This window comes from Lolium rigidum, chromosome 5 (genome assembly GCF_022539505.1).
Source record: "Lolium rigidum isolate FL_2022 chromosome 5, APGP_CSIRO_Lrig_0.1, whole genome shotgun sequence".
In the NCBI taxonomy this organism is placed as follows: domain Eukaryota; kingdom Viridiplantae; phylum Streptophyta; class Magnoliopsida; order Poales; family Poaceae; genus Lolium; species Lolium rigidum.
Genome location: NC_061512.1, coordinates 146561276 through 146578534, shown reverse-complemented (window position 1 = coordinate 146578534; position 17259 = coordinate 146561276). Strand labels below are relative to the sequence as shown.

General features: G+C 39.8%; 1 long non-coding RNA gene across 1 annotated transcript; it reads left to right on the top strand.

The window, feature by feature from the left end:
• The first annotated feature begins 8733 nt into the window (after window positions 1-8733).
• LOC124658468 lies at window positions 8734-11222 on the top strand. The gene is made up of 3 exons (XR_006989204.1): window positions 8734-8849; window positions 8931-9163; window positions 10662-11222. It is a non-coding gene; the product is annotated as an uncharacterized LOC124658468 (long non-coding RNA).
• The last annotated feature ends 6037 nt before the right edge of the window (window positions 11223-17259 follow it).

The window sequence follows — 17259 nt, the reverse complement described above, 5'->3', positions numbered from 1 at the left end:
AGAAGAGAAAATATGCGAGATATGCCTCGGGAAGCTATAAACTAAAGACAAGTAAATAACATCGATAGAGAAATCCTTGCAATAGTCCATGCAATCAATGCATTTAGACTATATTTAGGATTTAAAGAATTCACGATGATAACCGATCTGTGAAGCAATATGCGAATATTATAATCAAATCAATAGCAAGAAAAGTTCAACTAGAAGATGGGTTCTATTTGAAGATATAATAACGGGAATGGATATAAGGTTGTTTTTGAACATATTAAAGGAAAAGATAATCGTTTACTGACATATTCTCTCGTTCATCAATTTTGCAGAAATGAAGAGAGGAATGAATTTCAATGGAATGAAAACATTCTCATTTGGAGCTGAAAATAAACTACGAATATTCCCTCCAAATACATACAAATTCAAGCCGAAGGATCACATTGTCCTCGATGATATGCAAGAATGCATATTGGACAATTTGTGGTATCAATATAATAACAAAAGAGATGAGAAGGGATATTTTCTATCAATCCTAAATAGCCTTTCTGAATATTTTAATATGATTAATGGGAAAATGCCCTCATCAGAAAATATCCCATTAATCATATTAAAATATTCAGAAAGGCTATTTAGGATTGATAGAAAATATCCCTTCTCATCTCTTTTGTTATTATATTGATACCACAAATTGTCCAATATGCATTCTTGCATATCATCGAGGACAATGTGATCCTTCGGCTTGAATTTGTATGTATTTGGAGGGAATATTCATAGTTTATTTTCAGCTCCAAATGAGAATGTTTCCATTCCATTGAAATTCATTCATCTCTTCATTTCTGCAAAATTGATGAACGAGAGAATATGTCAGGTAAACAGTTATCTTTTCCTTTAATATGTTCAAAAACAACCTTATATCCATTCCCAGTTATTATATCTTCAAATAGAACCCATCTTCTAGTTGAACTTTTCTTGCTATTGATTTGATTATAATATTCGCATATTGCTTCACGATCGGTTCAGTATCGTGAATTCTTTAAATCCTAAATATAGTCTAAATGCATTGATTGCATGGACTATTGCAAGGATTTCTCTATCGATGTTATTTACTGTCTTTAGTTTATAGCTTCCTGAGGCATATCTGCATATTTTCTCTTCTGTCTTTGCAGAAAATTTATTAGGTTTTTGCTTCAATATAGCACCCCATCCTTCTTGAGATGCATCTGTTTCAATGATTAAATAATTATCATCTAGTGGCAATTCTAAAGGCTTCAAATATTTAACCTTTTCTTTTATAGCTTTTACAAGCTTTATATCTTCGTAATTAAAATATTTCGGCCATTTTTCCTTAGTTTTGCATATAATGGACCAGCAAGTTTTGCTAAGTTATCTATATAATTCCTTGCATAGTTCACAATTCCTAGAAATTGTTGTAGAATCTTTTGTCATTCATAGTATCAGGAAATTGTAATATTTTTCTGGCTATATGCTCTTGTAGGTATATCTTTCCTTCGCCTATTTCGTGTCCAAGAAAATTGATTTTTTCTTTGCAAATTTCCATTTTCTTTTTGGATAGTATTAACCCATTCTGTTCTACTTTCCTGAAGAAAGTTTCAAGATGAGCAATATGCTCTTTATAGGATTTTGAGAAAACAAGTAGATCATCTACATAAACTAATATAAAAGCTTGATTTTCATTAAATATGTTTTGCATTTTTCTTTGAAATAATGCGGGTGCATTCTTTAAGCCTAACGGCATGACTAGCCATTCATAATGTCCTTGAGGACAGGTAAAAGCTATCCATGGAATAGATTCTTCTCGCCATTTTCACTTGCCGTAAACCGGCTTTTAGATCAAACTTAGAGAAATATTTGCTTCCTTGTATTCTATTTATCCATTCCCGCTTATTGGGTATATTGAATGCATCATCTATCGTGTTATCATTAAGTATTTTGTAATTAATAACCATTCTAGACTTTCCTCTGACTTCTTCAGCATGGTTTCTAACTATAAATGCAGCTGATCGATGAGGACTTCTACTTTCTCTAATTGCTTTTAATTTTATTAATTCTTCGATATGCATTTTAAACTCTTCTATATCTTTGGGAGTAGCTTCTATTGGTCCTGTCTTGATTATGTAGTCAGGGTTTATAATATTTATTTTGCATACTATGGAATTCTTATCCCAATGCTTCATTGGTATTTCCCCAATTATTTGTATGTCTTCTAGTCTTTGCACAATTTTATTTATATCTTGTTTAGATTTTATATCTCTATACCAATTTGGTGAGAATGATTGTAATCCTATGCATTCGTGCATGCATTTTCTATGAAATATTCTTCTATGGTGTTACTAATTTTATCTTCCTTGCAAGTTCTAGGAGTGTCATCGCTAGAAAAGTATTCCTTGTCTTCCTTAGTTATTTCTCCATTTTGTAAAGATTTTCTTTGCTTTCGAGCCTCAGATATGTATGGAACATTATCTTTGTGAGGAATAAAGGTAACTCCATCTTCATGTATTATAGTGGTTTGTAAGGACTGCTGTAGGAATTGTAAACCTAGGATCATGTCATTGTTTATTACTGACAAATCCCTGATTGTGATTTCATCTATTATATATTTTGTGCCATTTATGTATGATTCAATCTTAAATGCTAATTGGTTATGTAATTTCTTTATTCCTGACATGTTTGTAGAGACTTCGGCTTTACTATCATCTATGGTTGTCACTAATTCTGGGCATCTAGCAAAAAACTTGTCATGGATGATGTTCTTAGTACAACCTGTGTCTAATAAAGCTAATATTTTATACGGATGAAGCCTGGTGACCGGGTGTATACGTGAGCACGCATCCATTGGTTGACACGTGTCACATCTAGCAATCCACTGTTACAATCATTGTTGGGTTAGCAAACCACATCAGCACTAACAACACTTCCAAATCACGTAGGACCCACCTTTTTGAATTCAAATAGTAGGCCAGATGCACTTTCAAATCACATAGGACCCACGTCAAGTACGCTTAGTGATGGATAAGACAACATCAAGGCAACAGATCCAATTGACGAGAACCGGATCTCAACGCAGATCGTGTGGCATCTAAAGGGTGCTCACGTATACACCTAGTCACCAAATCCCCTCTCACATTTTATAAGAAATATTTGGCTTTAGTACTACTTTAATCGGGATTCTTATTCCTGACACTTCCTTAAATGGTAATCTTACTATATATTTATTTCCAAAACTAGTTAATGCATCTTTGAGTTGGATTAGCCTGTCTCCTTTTTGCTCTTTTACTGTTGTCATTTGATCTTTTAGTTCAGTGTTTCGGAAGCATTCTCTTCCCGAGCTTGATCTTTACCTTTATTTTCCGACTTTCCTTTTAATTCCTCTAATTCTACTTCTAGCTTATTAATCCTATTTTCTAAATTTCTAACTCGCTAGATAGTATTTCATCTTCTGGTTCATATTCTAACTCTTGTCTTGATTCTTGATTCTTAGCTTTTAAACAAGAGGCACAAGCCTGTTTTAAACATATGTTACAAGTAGACCTATTTTCTTGACTTGGGTAATATATACAGAAAGCACATTTTATATTATAATCTCCTTTACCTCTGATCCAGTCATGTTTACAGTCTACTTGGTTCATCATTTCAATTTTTAATCCTGCCAATTCATCTATTAAATCTAACTCATCTTCACTGGATTCTTCTTCTAACTTTTGTTTTTCTACTTCATCTGTTTCTATGATTGAATATATTGACTCATCATCTTTTATTTCATCATCGCAAACCAGTATATTTTCATTGACACTATCTATGATTAGAACTTTCTCTTGCTCTTCATATTTACTAGAGTATCTTTTCTGGTCTTTATTAGGGCAAGTTCTACTTAGATGGTCAGGCGAGTTACATATGAAACACCTGCATGTCTTATCGTATGATTTTCTGGGATCATATCTTCTTACATTCCTTTTATGTAAGAAAGGGGCTCTATTATCTGACCTTCTTAAGAAATATCTTCTCTTGGTTCTAAAATTTCTATTATCCCTTCGCTGAGGTTTATAATATTTTTTATTTTTGTACCGTTCTTGTCCACATGTTAAAGGTATTTGGACAATGTTGTTGCAGAAATTATAATCTGATCTTTTCATAGATCTTTGAGCTTGAATATTTGTACATATTTTTCTTAGCTTTTTGAAAACGAATGTTATGGCTTGGGATATATTTAAATCTAATCCTACTGTTTCTTTCTTATATTCCTCAAATATTATTGATCCTAAAGGATCAGGTAATTTATTAAAATATCTTTCAACTACTCCTACATTATAACCTTGTTTAGCAGTGGTAGCATTATATAAGTAATGTTGAGAGAACTCTTTGATACCTTTCCAACTCGTTAACGTTAATTTTTCTATTTCTCTTAACCTTTCATTTTGCAAAGCGGTTTCTCCTAATTCTGGATCTTCTGCTATAATTATGGTTGATATAATATTTGCAAAATTGTTTGGGTTACTTCCAGCCCTTTTTAATTCTGCATAACTAGCTGGAAATGTTTCTACCCATTGTTCCCATAAAACTTTTGCAGATTCTCCTAAAAATGTTTCGAGATATGTCAGCATATCTTCTACCTTAGATCCTATATTATGCTGGTTTTGTATGTATTTTTGAACTATTAATCCTTTCCAGATGCTGAGTATATTTGGCCAATCTATTGGATCATGGGCTGCTAAATTTAATATTGCACCATCATATTTGGTGTTTTGAAATTGTACTGGCTTTTCGAAATCTCTTCTCTTGCTACCCATATATTTATATTGTCCGGGAATGTAAGATGGTTGAAAATCATCTTTCTCCGGAGGCCATTGTCCCGCAGGCCTACTAGGTCTTTCTTGTGGACCATCTTGCCTTACTGAAGTTGAACTGTCTCCATAGCTATATTCAGATCTTTTTCTTTTGCTATTGTCTACTTCCATTGCTTCTATTGCGTTTTCTAAATTATGTAGTCCAACATCATCTAGGGAATTTATGAAGTCATTATATTCCTCAGAGGCATCTAAATAATCTTCATCTGTCATCATTTCTCTCATTAACTCTTCTTCTTCTTCTTCATAACTCTCGTTAAAAATTTATTATTTATTTCCCATTGATTTTCTTCACTTATGGCTTTATTTTTATGACTTTGATCAATATTTTTGTTTATATCTTCAACTTTTGATGCTATGTTATTATTTACCTTTGGTGAGCTATTTGTGGCTGTTTCTCTCTCTTTTTTAAATTTCTTTAGCCTTGCAATTTCTCTTATGAAAAATAACTCTTTGTCTCTTATCTTAGGCCAATCTTTTATCATAGAATTGCTATACTCCCATTCTATATGTTTTAATTTTTGTTCATAATGATTTATTTCATTATTTAAATCTGTCCTTTCCATGCATTCTATTGTATCTTTGCTTTTATTGTCACTAGATTCTGGTTCGACATGAGGGATTCTGTGTCTTCTACGGATGCGGATTTATAATTTGTAAACCTAATGCTACTACTTCCTTCGCAGCTTTGATAGCTTATGTAAGCTTGTGGTTGTTTTAATTCCTTTCTTTCTACTAGTTCACCTATATTCCATTCTTCTCCAGCTCTTTCCTCAGAGCCGATTGTAAGGGGACTCATGAATTTTATACCTTTTGATTGCATATTTTCGATTACATCATTTACATTTACTCTTTATCTAGAGCTACTTTTATTTGTGAGTCTTCCTATAAATTCAATGCTTACTAACAAGTTGGTTCCTCTAAAGTCTTCATATCCTTTAGTCTGAAACCCAATACTCATTTTTTCAATAAATTCCCTTATAGGCATTATTAGATCCGGAGCTATATATGTTATTAACATATTTTCATTCATATCTCCTTCCATGAAGCCTAAAGCTGCTTTATCTACCGAATCCCATCTTTTGTCTAATAGCGTTATTAAGACCTTTGCTCCTATTTCTTTCTTGTCATTCCTTTGACCCCTATAATATACATACCTTGATGAATATATTTATACCCACAATATTTGAGTTCACCTTCAATATTCTTGCTTACAATTCTCAAGTCTACTGGATGAGTTATTACACTTAACTCTACTTCTCTGGATATTCTATATAGATTGCTTCTACTTTCAAACATACCCATATGATATACTTGTTGTGGTTTTATTTTTCTTAGCGTATCTTTCTGATACCTTTCTAGATCTCTTTCAAGGTCTATAACTTCTTCTAAATTATTAACATCATCACTGTATCTGCATGATAATCTATGTTTTATTGACAACGGTTTTGAGTCTTGTCTTATAAACTCGGAGGTTTCTGTCTCTTCTAGCGAAGTTTTTAGATATATCCATTTTTCTCGAATTGATATTTCTCGACGATGTTACTAACCCGGATGAGGCTAGCACAATTTCTTTGTTTTTCTCGCACACTATTTAGCTTTTCTAAAGTCCGAAGTAATAACTCGGATGATTGTGTTATTTTGTTTTATGATTATTTTGGAGTCTTCTTTTGGTGATTCGTGATCGAAAAACCAATAGGAGGTGTTAAATATTTTGCTACTTCGTTTAAGGCTTGGTTATATTCGGTCATGCAAATTATGAAAGGATCAATTTCTTTACTTCTTGCACTAATTCTTTAATTTTAAGAATATCTTGTCTTGTTTCAGCACTCGTGAATAGGTCTTTGTTTTTATTCGGACAAACCCCTATACTTTTCCCAAGGGATAGCACTTCTTCTTTAATATAATCGTTATTCCTACGGACCGTGTTCGTCTTGTTTTTGCTTCTTCTAGCTTATGCAAAGCTATATCAACTTTATTGTTTAAACCTCGAAAATCTTTCAATGAGCTTTTGATATTCTTTCAATAAACTTTCTAATTTTTGGTCTAAATTTTCTTGCCTTTTTCCCCAAGATATGAAAAAGTTATATATCGGATCAACGACAATATTTAACCGGCTATGGGAAGTATGCCGGTATGATCTTCCGACGGATTTATTCTACACCTTATGTCAATATTATCTTTGGATTTCACTACCTTTCCTGTGCTAACTTCTAAATTTAGATACTTTAACCTTTCAATGATTGAACACTAGCTCTGATACCAATATACACAGATTACAATTAATTTACTAAATAAATTCGAAATTAAAATAAACTGATTAAAATTTATTAAATGTTATTAAATGTTGAGATTATTTTATGGATTTTTTGCAGGATCTTGGAGGCTGGTGAGGCCAACGGTACTTTCGGCGGTGTGCGCAGTGGTGTAATAGTCCTACTCAGTACTCCCCGTATTTATCATTGTATTGCTTCAGAAGCAGCTAAGTTTCTTTCCCTAGATGTTTTTAGCCAAGTTTATATGGGTTGATTTTTATCGTCTTCCCAGGCAGTTCCACCCGAAGGGAACACTTCTCTACGGCTACGGTTCTCGTTCTGACGCCACATGCAGGGCTTAACAGAGAACTACACGCAGAGATTTCTCCTATAGGATCCCTAGCATAAAAACCCATCCAATATAACCATGATAAAAAAGATCAAGGGAGACACACAAAACTACTTCATTTCCACAATATAATTTACATACGGGTTTCCCTTTCGGGAACCCCCGAAGGGTTTACACACGGACGGAGGAAATACCTTACAACTTCTCCAGATATATCTTACAAGCGCCTTCTTCTATGGAGGCTTCTTATTTTAGGGAAAATCTACTATCGCTACTACCGAGCGGAGAGTGTGCTCCGGATGTGCTCTGGATGCTTGATGCTTGCTCTTCTGGTTGGTGTCCCTTCTTCTGAGGCTTGGCCTCCTTTTATAGGGGGGAGAGATGCCTCCAGCACCGCTTCGTGGCCCTTCTCGGCGCTTCTCTTCATGGCACCACGTGGAAACGATTGGTGTCACAGTATACGCCATATTATTGGTCATACTGTGTGATACAGTATTGGCCATATAATTGGTGATACTGTGTGATACAGTACCGACCATATAATTGGTGATACGGTGCGGTACAGTACCGACCATATTATTGGTGCTACAGGAGAGCACGCATTCGTGGCAATCTTCTCGGGCACGCCTTGTATGCTTGAAGTCTACATGCTTGCCCTTCTTGGCATGTACGCCAGGATACATGCTATTTTTTTATTTTTTTTATTTATTTTTCTATATATATATATATATATATATATATATATATATATATATATATATATATATAGAGAGAGAGAAACTCTATTAGACACCCTGCAAGTAATTCTACACCCGGGTCGATTTACCCAGCCGGACCATGCCACTGAACGTTTTGCGGCCCAGCCTTCCGCACAGTCGTGATGTATTTTTCTTTTTCTTTTTACGTTGACGGTTCTTGCCCTTCCGTGGTCGTGGTGTAAGACTGTACGAGGTAGCCCAAGCCCACTACAGGCTACGACCAGAGTTTTTCCGATTGAGATCGAGAGCTGGTGTGCGGCGGGCGGTTCCCAATCCGGACGGCTCGAGGCGAGCGGCGAGGGATTGCGGCGGTGGGCGGGCGACTGCAGCTGCGGATTACGCCGGTGGACGGCCTCGGTAGCTAGGCGAGCGGCGCGTGGTCTCGGCGGCGTCGTGGCCGGCGGGCGCTGGTTGCAGACATCGGCGAGCGGGTCAACGCGGCGGCGGGTGGTGAGAGGTTGAGCGGCGGGCGGCGGGAGGATGAGTGGCAGGCGTCGAGCAGGTGGCCTCGGCTGCGTACGTTTCTGCGGTTCATCTCGTCGTCCGGCGGCGGCGGCGGATATAAGCGTCCAGTCGGTTGACAGCGGTTGGATTGTCGGCGGCAATCGGCATCATCTTCGTGGGAGGACAGCTGGTAGCAAGTTTCTCCCGACATCTCACCTCTTTTCGTCAAAATTTCTTGTTCCCAATTTGATTGGTCAAACGTTGGAAGCAGGATTCTAGCAGCAACCTGAGCATGGACTCGCCTTGTTGCCGCGGCTGGAGAAGGAGAAGCGGCAGCTCGTATGTGTTCGTCTCTGGATTGGATCGAGTAGGTGGACTTCCTGCTCGTACCTGAGGTCTCAGACCTCCACTAGCCGCTGAAATCGACCACGACCTCTGTAGCTCCAACCTTCGACCCGACCTGAAGATCCGTTCAAGTTCTCCAACCTTCAGCTGCCTCCCAAGGTCAGGGATATTCCTCAAACTTCAGAATGATCATTTGGACTGTAGGGACTCTCCATATTATCAAAGATTACTAGTTATGTCAATTTTTCTTTCTTGCATTTTTGTGTTTGATAATTGATACTGTCAATTAGAACTCCGGAAGTTATAATTATTTTGAGACTGAAATAACTACAATTGTGTGTGATCAAGTGTACATAGATTCAGCTGAAAGATCTCATGTTTCTTCTCTTGGTTAGATCATTTGGTAAACATAGCTAAAAAAAATCACTAGTTTGGCCAACCAGGTTCTGCTTTGTCTGATGGTACTATCAAAAAGCTAGCTGCAGCTTCATATTTGAACTGGAAAGAGTACACAAAAACATTGACCACAGTAGGAATACGTAGACAAGAATTCGAAACACTTTGATCAATCTTTCCTTTTTCCCGTGTCTGGTAGGTGCAAGTAATTTTAGGGATTTAAATTTAATTTCTTTTGTTTACGTAACCTTCGAGCTAGCTAAAAGTCACTAACAAAATCTATGATTGGTGAGATAGAATGAACCTGAAGAAAATAATTAGAACCTGAACCTGAAGTTAACGTGAATTTTTTGGCCACCTGCCTTCTTATGCCTGACATATTCTAATAATCATCTGAAGTTACTTTCTTGTGCGTTCTTATGCCCGAACATAATAATTCATAGTGTTACAGTCGGTTTGCTGCCTCATTGTTTCTTGTAAAAAATTAAAACACTTCATATGCTACTTCCGGACTAGTTCTGAAAAAGAAGTTTCTTTGGAACTGTCTGAAAACTAGTATTATTGTATCAATATGCTCATGGCATTGTCGTGAGTGTCTGTCCAAATTAAGTTAGATCACGTTAGAATTTAGTTACCTCAAGTCTGTTAGATTACATCACCAAATGCAGAGGGGAAACATTGAGTGTTTGATGTTTTGGGCATTGCTAGAACTACAAGTTCAATACTCAATTTTTTTGACATGAACCCGGGGGTATTTGGGTTAGAATTGTTACATTAAACAACTGAAAATAGACGAGGGTGACCTGCTTGTCAGTGCATTGCTTTTTTTTGTTGACCTACTCTTTTGTTGTACCAGACCGGAGCAGAGCCTGCATCCTACTCTGGTTAAATATTTTTTGTTTTTATTCTAGGAGATGAGCTACTTTGGTAGTTGTGTTTTTCTCTTAGAGAGTAGGGTGATCAAATTATGGGGTTGCTTCATTTATTGGAACCGATGATGAATTAACCATTTGGTCCTAAAACTGGATCTAACTTCTTTTGAGGTCAAACAGATATCCGAATGTAACATGTTCTGCTGTTGTGTTGGCCTCGTGTGGCCTGAGGCGAGCTCAAGTCTGAATCCAATAGTGTAGGTTGTGTTAGTGTGTTTCATTTGGTGGTTTTGCCATTAATTACTTCCTGTTAATATTTCAAGTTTCAGTTGCACTTTTGCTTATTAGTTGTGCATGCAATCTGCATATGACATGCATCGAATTGCCAGGCTGACAGCGGGAGGATAGAGGCACCACCGGCGGCTCACGTAGCAACCACTCCTCGTTGCTGGAGATGCAGTGGCGTGGTCGATAATGGAGCTCCCATCCCCACCGTTGGCGTCAGGCCACCAATGGAAGAGGCACCTGGGCTATTATGGTTGACTCCAATAGCAGCTCCTACGTATCGGACATCAGCTCCCCGGACAATTCTCTCAGGCACTGCTTCCATGTGCACTACCTGGCTACTATGACAAGGCACCATAAGAAATACATCTTGAAAAAGACGATGTGATTCTAGTAATTATACGGAGGGAGGCAAGAGCTAGCGCCCAAAACACTAGTATGATTGTGTTAGTCAGGTGCTTCTTTCTGGGTTAGCTAAGCTATGGGAGTCGGTGGTGATTGATGGGAAGTAAATTGTAATTGGTGGCTCTAAAGCTCTCTTTCGAAATGCAATAAATCAGTGGGACCTTGGTGGACATTTTGGTGTTTGTTGCGATATTCTTACGTTCCAAAATTGATTCAGTTCAGTTAGTTGAATCCTTCAGAGGACAATAGAACACGATATGTTCGACCAAATATGATTATGCTTTTTTCTGAACAACTAATTAAATCAGCTTATTTTGGTTGCGATGCAAAATTGTGTTATTGTGACTTGCTATGTAAATTTACTTCATATGAATAGCTCCACGTATGAGTTTTATTTGCACGTATACATAGTACAGAGTACTACAATTTACCTAGTACGCATCATGTGCCATGGTGTAAATTTACATTGCCCAAGCAAAAGCTTATGTCATTAGCGTGGGGGATGGCTTTCTTGTGGCCCGGTTCAGATGCATGCCATAAAATTACGTCACATGCAGAAATGGTGAGGCCCATAAAATTACGTCACATGCAGAAATGGTGAGGCGCCTGCGGGATGGTTTTCGTGCACGGACGGGGACCATGCGGTGCGACGGACGGGCGGGGTGCAGAATATTATTCTGCTCCCAGGGAGTCAAATAGCGCGTCTAGATATATATATATATAGATATTTATATATATATATCTAGACGCGCTATTTGACTCCCTGGGAGCAGAATATTATTCTGCCACATGGCTAGCTATCCATGGGGTCCTAACCGTTGATATACACACTTGATGATATAGGGAGCACATTCTTTGGTAGCACGATGCTAACTCCTCGTCAAACGCCGTTACGCCAGCCAGCTAGACTCACATCCTTTTTTCACGTGTTTGGCAGATGCTGCCATCATTTTTTTTTGAGGGAATGCTGCCATCATTTAGCATCCCCACTATCTCGAAGCCAGCAGAGTGGTTCATGGGCCGCCAGGGACATGGGGTTGCTGGTGCTGGTGGTCAACGGCGCGGCAGCGTCGACGTCCGTTGAGGCGGCCGGCGCAGTAGCGTCACCGTCCGTTGAGGCGGCCGGCGCGCTGGAGGATGCCATAGATGGACCATGGCTCGGCTGTTCGAGATCTCCATCTGGATCTGCTTGCTCTTTTTCTGCCTTTTTCCAATTGATTTTTGCAGTGATATGGATCCACACGTTTTCCTGGTTCTCTCTGGTGTTCTTGGTTTCTTCTCCAGCTCATAAATATTAGCAACGCTGGATCTAGTATTTTTTGCATGATACTTCATGCGATCTGTGATGTCACTGAACCTGATCCAGATCCAGATCCAATCAGTTGATTTTTCCACTAGAATTGCTTCCCGCGGTGTTGATTATTTTGTACATGGTGTGTACCTAATCCAGATCCATTCAGTTGGTATTTTTGTAATACATGATGTGTACCCGATCCGTATCCCATGTTCATACAGATAAAGGGTCCAAAATATGAAGCAAAAAAGCTTCGTTCTTCCTTTTTTATTGAGACTCTTTGATTTGTTTTGTTGGAATAAATATTTACCAAGATGCAGATCCTTTCCAGAAGCTTTTTTTTGGGTACGAATCCATCATGCAGATCATAATTGTTTTGGCTTCAAATGGATCCAATTTTTTCATGTGCTAGTTCTATGCCTAATTTTTTTTGCTTCGGTTTAGCACTAGCACTTTAGCAGTAGGTGGCTTTGCTTCACATCCTTTTCTCCGATCAGTTTCTAGGTAGATGTTTGCGTTGCTGTTTTTTTGGGATTTGAGGGAGGAGCAGCTGCGTGTCGAGAGGCGGCGCAGGTCAAGAGGCAGCGATGAGCTTCCTTTTTCTCTGTCGATTTGAGTCCCTGCTGACTGTAACATGGAGGAAGGCCAATGGCCGTGTCAATGGGCTAGACGGGTAGCAGGGGCGCGGACTGAACTTGATGCTCAAGATCCATGGCCCCTCCCTATCATGTTTCCACATCTACTTATTGCAAATCCTTTAGACATTTTGGATGCAGCACATGCTCGGCAGTGGAGACTCGGTTTGGTTTTATCCGTTCTGTGAAGGATTCTCGAGCTAAACTGATATGATTTGATTTGTTGTATATGTGATAGATTTTTCAGCTCTTTTGGTTGATGCCATTTTAATTGAACTTTATCGTATCGATCAGTGAGGTTCAAGTTTTTCCTGTGTTTCCAATCCAAATTCTGTGTTGATTTTTTGCACCTGTTCTTGTTGAGATTACTTTCTTTTTAGACCTGTATCTCAAGGATCTTGAGGGAACGGCGGCGGCAAGGTCCTGATTTGTTTAGAGTTTGTGTATTGCCCCCGTGTCTTATCTCCAGTGGCTGCACTTGTGTCATTACAATGATTCAAATTGGGCTGATGATTTTAGATTCCAATCGTCTGATTCATGTGATGAACCACCGGTTGGATCTTGCCACCATGGATCTTCTTATCTCCCTTTTTTTGACAGTAATTTTGAGATCCAATGGTTCTTGCATAGAGGTTTTCCGAATTGTTTTCAGGTTTCTCTAGATCATGTAATTGCGTTGGATGGTAGAACAAATTTGTCTATGTCATATATTTTCATTGATATTAGAGCAAATTGTAAAGAACCGTCCCCAGATTTGTTCTTGCAAAGCACCGTTTCTTTCAATAGTAGAAAAAGAAACACTCAAAAAAATACTCCCTCCGTCTATAAATAGATGTCTCAACTTTGTCAAAATTTGAATGTATCTAGGCGCATTTTAGTATCTAGATACATTCAAATTTGTTCTAAGTTGAGACATCATTTTAAAGACGGAGGTTAGTAGTAGAAAAGGTGAATCTGCTTCTAGTGATTTTTAGAGTGGAGTTTTTTTACCCAAATTATGAATTTGGTCGGCATTGCATTCATTTTAGAGATGGTTGTCGATGGACCAATTTTTTAAATCAGATACTATGTGCAATTGAAATGAAAAAAAAAAGTGCAAGCTCAGAAATACAGACTTGGAGACGCCGATGGGGGATCCTGGCCATTCCCGTTGACCCGCCCGCGACTGTGTTTCCCCATCCAGATCCCATGGTCCGTGAATGGCGTGTTTCTCGACTAGATTGTTGTAAAAGGATGCTCGGCTAGATTCAGCTTTGCTCGTTTGAGCTATAGGCCCCACGAGAAGAACACCGCTCCCTTGCTTTTGCGAGAGAGGCAAATTATGATTTCGTTTCAAATAAAAATCAGAATTTGTGGAAATGCATCCTGGATTCTTTGACGGAGTACCGTCGTCGATCCATCGCAAAGCTTTTATCTTCGGTGCATGGTACGCATCCTTTTCGATTTTGGCTCATGAACTGCACGTTGAACAGCCGTGCGACAACATAGGTGCAGCTAAAAAAATGCGAATCCAACGACCATTCCAATGGTTGATGCAACACAGTGATATGCACTACATTGTTACATGCCTTAGGACGACGTGCACTCTGATTTCTCTCACCAAAATAAGCATGCAGATATCCCTGTCAAACGAGTAGCAGTTGTGCGGCAATAAAGCTGAAGCTAAAATTCATACGAACGACAGGTCCATTGTTTGTACCAACACGGTGGCATCCACTACGCTGAGAGCAAACCGGTTGACAAAAAAAGCCGCCCCACGCGCTCTACGACACAGCTTCATCCAAATAAGCATGTCGCGCCGATGCTGTTGCATGCATCTTTCGTCAGTTGGGAGGCATGCATGTGTCTGTTGCCGCCAAGGCGTACGCAAGCTAGTGCATGCACCCGGACGGTGGGCTAACAGCGTTTGCTCTACGCAAATGTCCAGCGAACCAATCTGCTTGGCTCAACCCACATGCTCCCCATATCCAACAGTGCTAAGCCTATGGGTAGCTAGCCATGTGGGTAGAAAATCCGCGTCGTGTGTGTATATATATATATATATATATATATGGGAAATAGCCACATGACTTGGTGCATAGCTGTGCACACCCCCAAAACCGTTGATCTACACCATTAGGGATATAGGGAGCAGGCATGTGGGCTGAAGGATTCCAACGCCGGCAGTTCCGTCCGTCACAACGAGAGCATGTCTCATGCAACGTCTACGCATTGCATGCATGCTTTTAACCGAAACAGAAGGATACACACGTTACCTCAGGACGTAGGTAAAAACAAGCATTTCACCACACACGACACAATAGAATCTGTGGTGGCATTAAAACCTGGGGATGTTTAGAACGCAGCGTGAGGCGTATGAACCATTGTTTGACACGACGTTTTTGTACTAGTGTGGATGGTATACACAAGCAGCTACACACACAAAGTTTAGGTCAGTCATCCGCTGGTTGGATGATAGAAGCAGCTACACAACAATTTCTTTCACGCCTCCCGCCACTATATTTTGAAAACTGAATCTGCCGACCATACGGCTGTCGCCCTGGACGCAAGTAACATGCTAGGACATGTTTTGTGTAGGCATGGAGCGTTGCGTCACAATTCAAATAACCATATAGCAAGCTCAGGGTGCGCGCGTGTGTTGGAGCAGGGTTTTATTGTGGAACAACGCCGTTACACGTTACCTGGAAGTTTTCGTCGTGGATCGTTCGCGGGGTAGCAAATGAATTAGGCAGCCACTAGAAAGGCCCAACGTAGCGCACATTAGGTGTAGTTATCTAGCCGAATCCTTGGTGCTCGACGAAGGCTTGCATATCATGTCTAGCTCGCAAGAGCAAACAAGGTCTTGCTGATAAACAACCAGGTTCAGATGACAACTATCCCCTCCCTATACCTAAAGCCTAGCAAATTCTGGTGCTTCTGGTAAGCACGAACACCAAAAGCAGAGGATCGGACGCCGACCCGGGCGAATCGAAGACGGAGATCTATATTTGCTACATGCTTCTTTGTTTCTTCGAAGGTACGCGTGCGATCTATATTGCTGTCTAATTCAATGTACGCCTGTCCTCATCTAATGCGGGCAACAGATTTAGTCTATCCACTGTCTCATCCCCTTTTCACGTTTCGTCTGCAACCAGTATGAGTAGCGGTCCAGGATCATGGAGCGGTGGGAAAGGTCGCAACCAGCCGGCTCTAGCGACGAGGACGGTGTTGCCTCGCGTGGCAAACAATCAGCCCAAATACGGCAACTCAGATCTGCTTGTTCGTCTCAACAATATTGTCAGGTTGTTCACAGAGAAGCAGATTTTGCTTGCAAAGTCTACTGGCTTCAGTACATTTGCAACACCAATTCATCCTATAGAGTTTGACAAGCAGTTCACGGTATGGCTGATGCCAAGAGTCGATACCATGTCCAGGACAATCGGGCCAGTAGATGGTAAGAAGATCATGATCTTCCAGGAGGACGCGGCTATGGTGTTTGGCATCCCATTCTCTGGTAAGGAGGTGTACGACTCCTCATTGGACAAGTCTGCAACGATGCGCCAAGAGGTTATGGCCCTCATTGGCATGGAAGATTGCAAGGCAAAGCCCAGTGATGCAGCTTTCAAGACCTTGTCTGACCTCGCTGGCCGTGAGTTGAACGAGGAAGAAGAAGATAAGTTTAAGGTGTCATTCGCCGTGTTCGTGGTGTGGATGTTGTGCGATGGAAGAAACCCTGGAGAGAAGGAGTCAGTCAATTTCTGGCCAGCTCTAAAAAGCCCTGCACAAATCCACACATTCAACTGGGCATCATATGTTCTTGACTCAGTGATTTCAGCCTGCGTTAATGCGAGGATGGCGACGAGGTCGAACACATGCTACTCTCCACCCACCGGGACCGTATTATTCCTTCAGGTATTACGTTTGTTGTTTCACTCAGATGACAATCGACTTAATCTGAGCTCACTTAGTAGACACTATACCCACATCCCAATCACATTTTTACTTATCCTCATGGCAATGTCTGGCAGGTTTTTTACCTTGACAACATGGATTATGGTGCATTGTCACTGGCCAAAAGCAGCCTGCCACGAATCAAACTATTTGACGCGCAAACCTTGTCCAAACAGATAATGGCAGAAACTATTGGTCTCCGTGGCCAAACTCCATGCAGAATGTTCGGTGCCGGCAAGGTAATCAGAACTAAATAAGTTTAGTTGCAAGCTGGGAGGTTTCCAATCTGGGATTCACCCGGGTCTCCTGATCATGCTCCTCTTATTCTAACGTTGATTCTCCTCGCTCAATTTATTAGATGAGGACAGACGAGCAAGTAGTGTACAAAAGAGTTGTCCGTTATACTGCAGGGAAAAGTTCATCCGCCACAACTAAAGC